Here is a 12,434-nt window from a genome sequence, read left to right on the forward strand (position 1 = left end):
GGTGTAATCAAGAAGCAAAGTGCACTTTATGTTCAGTTTTAGGATTTCAAAAGGGCAACTTGTATTTTCTTTTAGCATTAACAGTTTATTTTGAAATAAAGATTAAAATATAGGGAAAGAAAAGGAAGAATTCTACAACAGAATAACAAGTTGTTATCTCTTAAAATAAGAGATTTTGTTATTCTGTTATGGAATTCTTCCTTTTCTTATTGTGTGAATTTCTAAGACAACCACCCTAAGGAGAAGCTCACCAACTATTGACAGAGATCAGCTGTGTAAGTCATGTAATCAAGTTATAGTTAGCAAAATTTGTTTACTTTTGTTTCATAGAATATGAAAGTATCAAAGCAGTGAACAATGGCAGTAAAAAGCTACAATCTAAAATACCAGCACTGTTAAAATCAACTCAAGGCAATGCAATAATGCAATAATAAGACAGTATACGCATCTGCATTTGATTGGAATATGATCAAAAGCTCAAATGACTCCTAGATATAAGAAATAAATGGAAACCATTGCACCATAACATCCTTTTTAAAAACAGACACAAAACAGAAACCTTTGCTTGCTTCACTTCCCAAGTAAGTTTGTACATATTCATAAACATGACCTCCCACATTTTATCAATTTACTGTTGTTTAGAAGCTTGCTTGGAGATTTCCAATTACATGCTATACACAACTATGCTATTGCATATGGTCACTTAAGATCTTTGTGTTGATTCTAGGGTGGGCAAAAGCACATCAGCATATATACTCTACATATAAATATTAGTTTTGTTATACTAGCACACATGGTCCTGCCAACCCACTCCCTTTCCTTCCCCAAATGGATATGATTCAAAGGCTGCCAGTGTTTTTCTTCTGTACCAAAAATTACAGACCAGCCATGTGAAACAGTTTTCTCACTAAAACAGGGCATGTGCCAATGAAGACTTTTTCTTTTCACCCAGGCCTTCCTCAAGTAGTGGTTTATTGCATGATATTGGTCACTGTGAAGTCTGTACTGTATCTTACACTGTTTATTTTGGTTGTTGCCATTTTATTTATTTCCTTTGAGATTTTTGGGTACTAAAGAGTTTTTGAATATTTAGGACTCAAACCAATGGATTCAAGTTACTAGAATGGCGATTCCGACTAAACTTCAGGATAAACGTTTTGAGAGTAAGAGCAGTTTGACAGTGGAGCAGTTACAGATAGGTAGCCGTGTTGGTCTGCCATAGTCAAAACAAAAAAATACCTTCCAGAAGCACCTTAAAGACCAACTAAGTTAGTTCTTGGTATGAGCTTTCGTGTGCACGCACAGTACCAAGAACTAACTTAGTTGGTCTTTAAGGTGCTACTGGAAGGAATTTTTTTGTTTTGACAGTGGAGCAGTTTGCCTCAGGAGGTTGTGGGCTCTCCTTCCTTGGAGGTTTTGAAGCAGAGGTTGGATGGCCATCTGTCACGGATGCTTTGCAGGGGGTTGGACTAGATGACCTGTGGGGTCCCTTCCAACTCTACAATTCTATGATTCTAGACTCTATAATAAATTATAAAGACAATTAAATAGTGGCATCACCATAAGACTGGCAAAGCAAGGAGGCTGTCTCTGGAGTTAAATGTAACAAAAAATTATACCTTGACTGGACCCAGGAATAGTGTGAAAAGAGAAACGAACTGGAACTACATTTTACTAATAACTTCTGCAGAGGAAATGATGATTGTGGGTAGTTAACCGCAAACATCAACCTTGGGTGAACCATACCCTGCTCATGGCAAGGGACAAAACATAACTCCAAAGTTGGCCTCACCATCTGGTGAGTAGGAAAGCCTTCCTGGGACCCTGCAATTGTGGGAACATTCTCTATCCAGGCTAAGGATCCTGCAACCCAGAGCAGCTGACTTCCAAAAACATTCTTCACATTCAGAGATGCCTAAGAGTGCTCACTTGTTCCCCTCTTTCCCATTAACTTCTCCCACACCTTCCTGTCCAACAATGTGATCAAACTCATAACAGCACCCAGCCCTAAATGCCCACTACCACCCAGTCCCCAATAAGCAAGAAGACCTGCCCTATTCAGTCAGTCTGTAGACACACGGGGCCTACTCAGGCCCAAAGTGACTGAAAATATTGCCGTGGGGCTGAGGGTGGCCTGGGTGGCGGCCCAAGAAGGCAAGAAGAGCACGATATATTCAAAGCAGATACCAACTTCGGTGCATACATTGTAGGGTCTGAGGGAGTAGAACTCCCATGAATGAGAATAGGTGCTAGCTGGCAAGCTCTGTCAATTAAGCAAGAGTGCTTAATGAAAGAAATCTGAATCATTCTTCTAAACAACAGTTATGTGAAATGGGAGCACACTATGATAAGATTTGAAGCCCTTTGTCCTTTTGTCACTTGGATTTTGCTTTTATTACCAGTTGTTCTAGTTTCAAGTAAGAGTGGAGTAGCACCGCTGTGGGAACCTATATGGCTGGTGTGAAAATTATCTAAAGTGTATATGCCATTACAATTTAGTTCTTACCCTGCATTCTCAATGATGCCACATTTCCTATGGAAGTTATTTGCTTTCTTCATCAAGTTGTCAAAACCTGCAAAGAATCAACAGTGTAAATATCATAAAACATCCATTAACTGCTGAAAGGAAAATGAGCAATAAAGAGGAAAAGTGAGCCTTTTTAACGGGTCAGGCCAAGCACTAAATAATTAAGTGAAGTAGGTATTTGTTTTTGAGATGACAAAAAGATCTATATTAATGCAACTTTATAGAGAGAAAGAGCCAGATTATGAATCAGTGTCAAAACCACACTAGCAATCAAAGCAAAAGATGAAATTTTGCTTCTTAAATATGTTCCATTACCTTACATAGTCTGCTTTTGGAAATGTATTTTATTTCCATTCTACAAGCAACCTGAAAAATCCATGCGACCTTTACATGATATGTGGGATATTTAGGATTTTGTACACTTACCTATAAATCAGTATAGTTGGAATTTTGATCGCCTAATCATTTGTATGGTCACTGTCACCCCTTCATACTAATATACAACACTGAGTTGGAGCCAACTAAGTGTTACTCAGAGTAGACCCAATGAAATTAACAGACCTAAGATAGTCACGTTCAATAATTTAATGGTCATTCTCAGAGCAGGGCTAGCATTGGATACAACCCAGAAATGTCTTCTCTATCATCTTTTCTTATGCTTCTACCTCCTAACCTTGTTTTCATTCTGAACATCAATTAGTGCATAACTGATATTGTTTGTTTCCTTGCTTGTTTGTTCTACCCGTTTACATACCACTCAGTCACACAAGTTTCTAAGTGTTGTGCAATAAGATTACAATTGAACTACCCATAAAATCTAAACATGCGTAAAATGCCTGCTGAAATACAAGATTATGAGTCAAATGCCAGAAGTTCAACAGGAAAGGTTGGTGTGGGTGGATGAATGTACTATTGTTAGGATGCTTTGATCTTTGAAGCAGAATCAGAGCCGGGTCTGTTGTTCAGCAAAATAAGGCGACTACCTCAGGCCACAAATACTGAGGGGCAGGAAATGGAAGCAAGATGGTGGAGGGCAGAGCATGTACAACATGGGTCCTGCCTTACCTCCTCCTAAGCAAAATGACTTCCCTCAGGTGCAGTGTGATAGTATTTTGATATCACACCTATACCAGTGTGATGGGCAGAGTTGTGCAACATCAGCAGAGTAGTCCAGCAAACCTTCTCCCTTTCCAGTTTTAGTCTTTCCAAAGCTGATGGTGAAGAAAACTCCTTGTACATACAGCTCAGTGTAAAGTGTTTTATAGCCTCAAGACACAAGACAATTCAAGCACATTACATACATAAGGTGAAGAGATGCTGGTCCATCATAAACCTATACTATAAAGTACAGTAACCTGGTCTTAGAGGCACTGAAGAGATTCAAATATACAAAAGACCAAGTTTCAAGAGAGATCCACCACTCAACAACTTGCTGCTGAATGCAGCCTTGGCTTTATATTCACCAAGGCACATACACATATTCTTTGGAGAAAACCAGGGATGGATGAGTCATGCTTGTAGACTTGAGCTATTTCAAGAGGCTCACCCCAGCTGGTGTCCTAACCCTCAATAGAATCAGATGTTCCCCCTCAGAAGGCCACCTCGAGACACAAACCAAGCTGTTTGTGCAATTTTGCACATATTCCAAAATTACACCAACTCATTGGAGGACACGATCTTGTTGACAGTATTGAAAGTTGGGTCATCTGCCAGTCTGGAATGGAAGGCAATGAGCTGCCATTTAGTCCTTCATCTCAGACAGCAAAGGGTCTTGGATAGATCCTGGGCACAATACCAAATTCCACAGTTTGATACTATCTGTGATTTTTACCTTGGGAGATTTGCCCACCCCTGAAATGTGTATTTTGAGCCCTCAAGTAGGCATGGCATAGGTATCTCCCCTCTCACCATGTTCCCTCTTTTAAATCTACAGCCAGATTGAGTGTTTGTGGGATGCAATGGAGGAACAAGGGTAAAAGCGAATGGAGAACTAGGAAGTGACCTTTTACCAGTGCAGACCATTGCTCCATCTAACTTAGCATCATCTGCAGCTCTCCAAGGTTTCTGAGAGGACCTTTCCCACCCATACCTGGAGATGCCACTGACTGAACCTGCACCTTCTGCATGCAAGGCATATGTTCTGCTTAAGGGTCAGACTAGATGCGATATTAAACACTTATTATTATTATTATTATTTAAAAACCAAATCTGTATTTTGATATCAAGCATTATAAACAGACCACAAGAACTTGGCTCATGTACTGTTTATATTGATAATTGTGGGGCTCCTACTGGTAATTTAATTATTATCTAAATTGCTTTGATTTAATGAATCTAACCAAACTGGTTTAATGTTTTCGTTGCTTTATCAAAATCCTTAGTGTTACTTACCAAGCTTTAAAATTACATGACATTGAAAAAAGAAAACCCACAGTAATAAAGCAATAGAAATAACTGCTTTACAACAGTAGTATAAAGATGTCAAACCAGAATAAAACCCATCTTCAGATCATTGTATATCACTGAATATAAATGAGACCTATGTGTGACCATTCCAGCTCAAGAGTGGTAAATCCGTTTTTCTCAGGTCTGGTTTTGCTGCTTTAGAATGATTTGTTTTAATTGCTGAGCTCGGTGGCCTCAGACCTTTATTTCTCAAAAAATACAAGCTGCAGCAGGCTTTTAATAACTGGGTGTGGGGTAAATATATTTATTTTATTTTATTTGTATTGGCAAGCTCTGCATTTCAGCATGCTTATACTTACAGATGGGGAAGAAATTGGATTGAAATTTGCATTTAGAAATCCTTTGAAATTTTGCAACCCAATTCTCCAGCCAAGTAATATATGTATAAAGATGTGTATAGTGGGGTAAAGTATGCATAACAATACACGTATTTGTGAAAATAGCATAACTATATGTATTTATTTATCTGAATATGTACAGTCCACTTTTTTATAACATATAATGAGGTGGCTTCCAACATACAAAATCATTCTGTAAATATATATAATATTTAATTAACGACATCAATAAAACATTAGTAGATACCAGTTTTTTTATAAGGTTCATATTGTGAAGACCTGTGCAGATTTCAGAGAACTGAGAGAAGGCAGGGACAGTTCTTGCCAAAGCTCTACAGGCAGGGAGTTCCACAGGAGAGGGCCTGTCACCCTAAAAACTTGGTCCCTAATGGAGGCCAGCCAAACCTAAGGGGAACCAGCAGAAGGGCCTCATCAGAGGCTCTCTAATGCATTATATTAGAGGAATTTGCCTTGCAAAAATGTGTGCATTGGGAGAAATTCACACTAAAATGGTTATAATTTTCATGAGGTCAAAAACATGGATATAGAAATGTGGAAACCTGAACTTAAGATTTCCCTATCCCTAATTATACTTTGCATTTTTTATTTTTTATTTTTTTGCTGTCTAAGTTTAAAGGGCATTTTAGGACAGCCTTCTCCACGCTGCTGCTCTGCAGGTGTTGTAAACTACAATTCCCATCAGGGGTTGCAGTTCAAGGCATTTTCAGGGCACCAGGTTGGGAAATACCAGTTTAAGGTGTTGTAGTAGTAGTAGTAGTAGTAGTAGTAGTTTTATATATAACTGGTGGGCCACAGCTTCCCCATCACTGCTTTAGTAGAATAGACGGCTACTCCTCTACCCCCTTGTTTCAGAACCTGAGATGTTGTGGTTCTCGCAGTGCTAGTCAGACCCATTTCTGACATTCATGACACAACAACTTACCGCTGCTTAAAAGCAATATATGGATAGAGTCACCGCAAAACTGTAGTAAACTTTTATAGCTGCAATGCCATTAAGAAATCCTCTTGAAAAAGCATATACACGTGCACACACATTGTACAATATGACTCTCTTGTAATGGAAATTTAAGCCCAATCCTAAACACTTTTCAGTTCTACAAAGTTCGATGGAAATTGTTCCCTGGCAAGCATGTATTTAATTGCATCTTCTTTTGTCCTGCAAAAGATCCCCCCTCCAAGTAATATGAACTTTCATGGTGTGGGGTAGAATAGAGTGCAGTGGACACTTCAACTCAGTTCACAATTTGGAAGCGAAAGAAGAAGAAGAAAAGCAACATAAAGCACAATAGCTTGGGCCTTTGGGAATGAGAGCCCTAAATCTAGAAATATGCCATGTTCCCCTTGTTGTTTTCCTTGCAGGGTAAAAGAAAGTTCAAGCATCACTGCCCATGACTCTTTATTGTGAATCCACATTAAAAGTTAGTGCATTTAATATAAACATGAATGAAAGCCTCCTTTACAGCAAATGTCAGGGCATTACAGAAGCACCATGGCTTCTCAAACCACAGACTGTTGATAGATATAAGTAGCGGAGATAGTAGAATGCTTTATTAAAAAAAAAAAATACGGCATGTCGTTTTAATGAGAGCATAGCGCCACTGAGCCAAGACATCCCTGTATTTTCATGCACTGCAGGCTTCCTTGACTAATTAACTTCCCCTCTCAGGTAAAGGAGCAGGAATGAAAGCTCCCTGCTGAGAGTACTGCATTTGCAACTCAACCAGGGGCTAGGATGAAAAGTCAGCTGACAGCTTGAGTCACATACATCCTTGAGCAGTAGCAACATTGCCAACTGAGGTGTAAGAAACCAGGATTAGGAGCTGTGTTTGTCGAGAGAGAGGCATTTCAGGGTAGCTGTTAGCAGGCACAAAAGCAAGGAAGAACAGTGGAATGTGTTCCCCAGAACAGGTACTGGGAGAAACAGAAAGAAAACTACTGAAAGAAATATCCACGTGACACAATGTGCTCTACAAGAATATATGTATTTCAAGTCATAATTCATAAGCAAATATATAACTAGGAGACAGCTTCTTCTTCTTCTTCTTCTTCTTCTTCTTCTTCTTCTTCTTCTTCTTCTTCTTCTTCTTCTTCTTGCTTTCCACTCTCTACCACATACAACAATAAGAAAATTCTTTTGAGCAATGTTGCTAGCGGAGCAAATATATAACTAGGAGACAGCTTCTTCTTCTTCTTCTTCTTCTTCTTCTTCTTCTTCTTCTTCTTCTTCTTCTTCTTCTTCTTCTTCTTGCTTTCCACTCTCTACCAGATACAACAATAAGAAAATTCTTTTGATCAATGTTGCTAGCGGAGCATTGTGTATTTTCTTCATGTGCTACTTTGTATATTAAGAAGCACAGTCATGTTTGCATCCCGTTGCTATTTAGTGGCAAAGTTCCTACCACATGCTTTGGGAAGCAATGCAGCTAGCTACTGGCACACCAAGAAGTGTTCTCATGCAGAGATTTTTATGTAGCCTGAATGCATTTGAGAGGTGATGAAGGCAAGGGGCAATGCCTTGGGTCACACTGTGCTTTGTCCTGGGCTTGTCTAAGGTACCTCTGCCTGGTGCCCTCTAGACATTTCTATCACAGTCCTAGACAGAACAGCAATGCTAGTTGGTCTGATAAGGGCACCAAGCTGGAAAGGCTGATCTAAGGCTTCCTTGGGAGTGAAAGGAGGCAGATGCTTGCTCTGAATCAGCTAGCATATCCAGAACTGTGGGAAAACTGGTTGAGATCCTGAATGCTAGCTGGGAAATGGGGACTGATCAGCATAAAGCTTTGTCAGGTTTCTGAGGTGTAGAGCAGAGGGAGCTGGGAGGAAGCACATGAATGGATGAAACAATGCATTAAAGGTAAAGGTAAAGGTACCCCTGCCCGTACGGGCCAGTCTTGACAGACTCTGGGGTTGGTGCGCCCATCTCACTTAAGAGGCCCGGGGCCAGCGCTGTCCGGAGACACTTCCGGGTCACGTGGCCAGCGTGACATCGCTGCTCTGGCGAGCCAGAGCTGCACACGGAAACGCCGTTTACCTTCCCACTGGTAAGCGGTCCCTATTTATCTACTTGCACCCGGAGGTGCTTTCGAACTGCTAGGTTGGCAGGCGCTGGGACCGAGCAGCGGGAGCGCACCCCGCCGCAGGGATTCGAACCGCCGACCTTTCGATCGGCAAGTCCTAGGCGCTGAGGCTTTAACCCACAGCGCCACCTGCGTCCCCCACATGTCAGGTTTCTGAGGTGTAGAGCAGAGGGAGCTGGGAGGAAGCACATGAATGGATGAAACAATGCATTGCTGTGCATCAAAGAGAAGAAATTATGGTGCCAAATTTATAGTCCCCAGGAGAAAAAATGGATCAGAATTTAAACACATAGCACTCTGTGCTGCTGAGTTCACACATTGGCTTTGACAGAATACACTTGATAATGTCCAAAGTTTCATAGGAAGATCTAATGAGCAGAATCCTAGAATTCTGGTATTGGCTGCTCAAAGAGGCCTAAGACACCTCAAGGGTTTGATTCATGCCAAGAAAGGCTTGTGGTTCCAGAAACTTGTGGACAGCTATGCATGGATGCCATATACTGTCATTCCCATGACACTGGTCAATCCCAGACTCATAGCCCATATGTGGAATCTTCCAAGCATTAGCCTGCACACCTTGGGATTCATTAAGGTAAATGAAGACAACCACCAGCCACATATGGAAGCCCATCAAGGTTTCAGTAGTCTGTCTGCTTTTCCTGCCAGCCATAGGCTGAAATTTAGCAACAATATTTCATTTCTAAAGTTACATTTTCAAAATGCAAGGAGGCTGAATTTTAATCTCAACATTTCATAATTGGGCAACATTATTTCAACTCCACATTATCGGTGCAGATGGCAATTTCTTTTTCACAACATTGGATGTTTTAAATCATATCACTGTATACTCTTACTTGAAATAGATTAGGTCTTATCTAACATTCTCTATTAACTGCCATGAGACAAACTTGATTTTGTGTTTTTACAGCTAATGGAGTTTTGGGCATTCTTAATATCAGGAGGTGCACTGTGTCTTTTATAAATTGTCAAAGCTTGTTTTTTGCAGTCCCCTGTAATTTGTATGCTGTATCAAATGACACTGTCTTGGTCATTTAAAAAATGAAAGTGACTAATTAAGGACCTGATTTATTAACAAAATGTATTTGTTTGGACAGCACATCTTAGGGAAATGTACGATTTACATGGAAACCCTGTGGACAATAGTACCAATAAATCTGGTTGTGTTTTAATGGCATGTAGTCATCAGATGGGGACGCAGGTGGCGCTGTGGGTTAAAGCCTCAGCGCCTAGGACTTGCCGATCGAAAGGTCGGCGGTTCGAATCCCTGCGGCGGGGTGCGCTCCCGCTGCTCGGTCCCAGCGCCTGCCAACCTAGCAGTTCGAAAGCACCTCCAGGTGCAAGTAGATAAATAGGGACCGCTTACCAGCGGGAAGGTAAACGGCGTTTCCGTGTGCGGCTCTGGCTCGCCAGATGCAGCTTTGTCACACTGGCCACGTGACCCGGAAGTGTCTCCGGACAGCGCTGGCCCCTGGCCTCTTAAGTGAGATGGGCGCACAACCCCAGAGTCTGTCAAGACTGGCCCGTACGGGCAGGGGTACCTTTACCTTTACTAGTCATCAGATACTCATGTCTCTGCATCATATAAAACATTTATTTACAATTACATTTGTAACCAGCACAGGCTGTTAACTCAGCATCTCATTCCACATTACTGATTCTCAACAATGATCCTTAAATACAACCCACACAGTAGTTCTTGATTTTTTTTCATGAATAACATTATTGTAATTTCTATGTTTTTTCCCAGGAGCGTTCAATTTACTACAGCTGCACAGTGGCATGACATTCTTTTTGATGCAATGAAAAGAAAAATCCCCAGCAAACTCTAAAGTACATATAACCTATTTAGAAATAAATATGAACTTAATGAGGGAAGAGGGAATATTATGTACTATAGGCCAGAAGTGGGAATCCTGTGACCCTGCAGATGTTGCTGAACACCAGCTCCCTTCAGCCCCACCAAGCATAGCAAATAGGGGTGATGGGAGCTGCTTCCCCACTTCTGCTATCTTTGGCGATCACTCATAGCCGAGTAAGATTGTCTTCCATAAACACACTTTTAACAGTGAGTCCTTAAGTGACTGTGGAGGCCAATTCTGGATCCACACGTCCTTCCACAGTGGGGACATAGGTTTCTGGGTGGGAGTTGATCATGGTGACGGTTTTGCCAAGCATGCCTTCCTCTTAGCTTATTTCTCCCTTTCATCCTGAGTTCAAATGTCTTCAAAGCCCATGACATCATTGGTAAAGGCTGTTCTCCAATTGGGGCGCTCACAGGCCAGTTTTTCCCAATTGTCGGTGTTTATACTACATTTTAAAAGATTTGCCTTGAGACAGTCTTTAAACCTTTTTTCTAGACCACCAGCATTATGCCTTCCATTTTTAAGTTTGGAATATATTTGCTTTGGAAGACGATAATCAGGCATCCGCACAACATGACCAGTCCAATGAAGTTGATGTTGAAGAATCATTGCTTCAACACTGGTGATCTTTGCTCCTTCCAGTACACTGGCATTAGTTCGCCTGTCTTCCCAAGTGATGTGTAAAAATTTTCGGAAACACCGTTGATGGAATCTTTCGAGGAGTTGGAGATGATGTTTGTAAGTGATCCATGTTTCACAAGCATACAGTAAGGTTGGTAGTTCCCCACTCCTGCTATAGTCCAATGCAGGCATTAGATCTATATGTGGAGGAAGGGCTCAGGACCCTACCTGCTGGTCCCAGCCCTTCATCATACCCAATAGCCATGCATAGTAGACACACAGGGGTACATAGTAGACTCAGGGGTTTATGCATATCAAAGGGAATCTCATATTATATGAGGCTATACGTATTATATTATATGAGTTATACGTATACATGAAAATAATGTATAGCCCACAATAACCCTTGAAACTTCCCTTCTAAGGCTATCAGTGAGGGGGGAAAGTCCTGCTCATTGGTGCAGTTGTTCTGGGAGTGCTGGGGATGCTCTTGCACATAGCAGTCAACTCCTGGGGCTGAGGGGTCTTTGCCCCCCCCTAAATAAAACATTTAATGGGACAGGACCCCTAAGGTTGATGGGCATTGCCATTCAAATGGTGTGCATGTGCCTCATTATGGGATTGATTATGTGGCATGGGGTTTACCTGCCCCCCTCCAGTTCATTCAGGTTGGCATCCCTGCTCTTGCGAGAACATATCTGCCACTCCCAGAACCTCTGCACTATTTGCAGGGAGCTAAAAGCACTTTTTGTGCTGAACAACCCCAAGTGGGCCTGGTGTGAAAGGGGCTTTCATGTTCTCAGCCTTCTGAGGAAGTCCTTTCAACACACCCTATGAATGGGATCCCTCTGACACTTGTGAGATCTTGCAGGAAATCAACACCACTTTGAGTCACTGTACTGCTGGGCACCCCAAGACCAATGATCCTTCCTCTCACCAGCCTGCCTATATATTCACTGTGATAAATAGCTAGACCTGCTCCGCAGCTCTGTGTGTTTTTCAAGTCCACTTCGTGGGGCTGGCCCCAGAATAAACCTATGCTATCTTGAAAGTTTTCCTTTCGTTATATTTAAGTAACATGCTTCCCCCTGTTTGAAAGCTGCTCTTTCAAAGGAAGAGCCTTCAGCCCTGATTGCTTGCTGCCTGCTGAAAGAATCTACAGAATTCAAGGTTCTTTGTCAATTAAAGAGAGATTCTCTGCAATGTTTCCCTGTAGTTGATGTCAGGCAATAAAAGGTTACCAGCTGGCTTTAGAGGAAAAGAATAATTTACAGTGAGGAAGATGTTGCTGGTGTTTAGTCTTTTTCTATATTTAATGAGATTATTGAAATGTAGTTGCTGTCGCAGGAAGCAATTACATGCAGCATTCTAAAGATTTTTTTTTAAAACAAAGGGAAAAAATCCTTTTGCAGCATAGAAGATGCTGGAGGTGTGATCTTAGCAGCAAGGAAATTGGTTGCCCCTGGATTTGTGTATAATCATACATAACCTTCTTGACCGC

This window comes from Podarcis gaigeae (genome assembly GCF_964106915.1).
Source record: "Podarcis gaigeae genome assembly, chromosome: 7".
In the NCBI taxonomy this organism is placed as follows: domain Eukaryota; kingdom Metazoa; phylum Chordata; class Lepidosauria; order Squamata; family Lacertidae; genus Podarcis; species Podarcis gaigeae.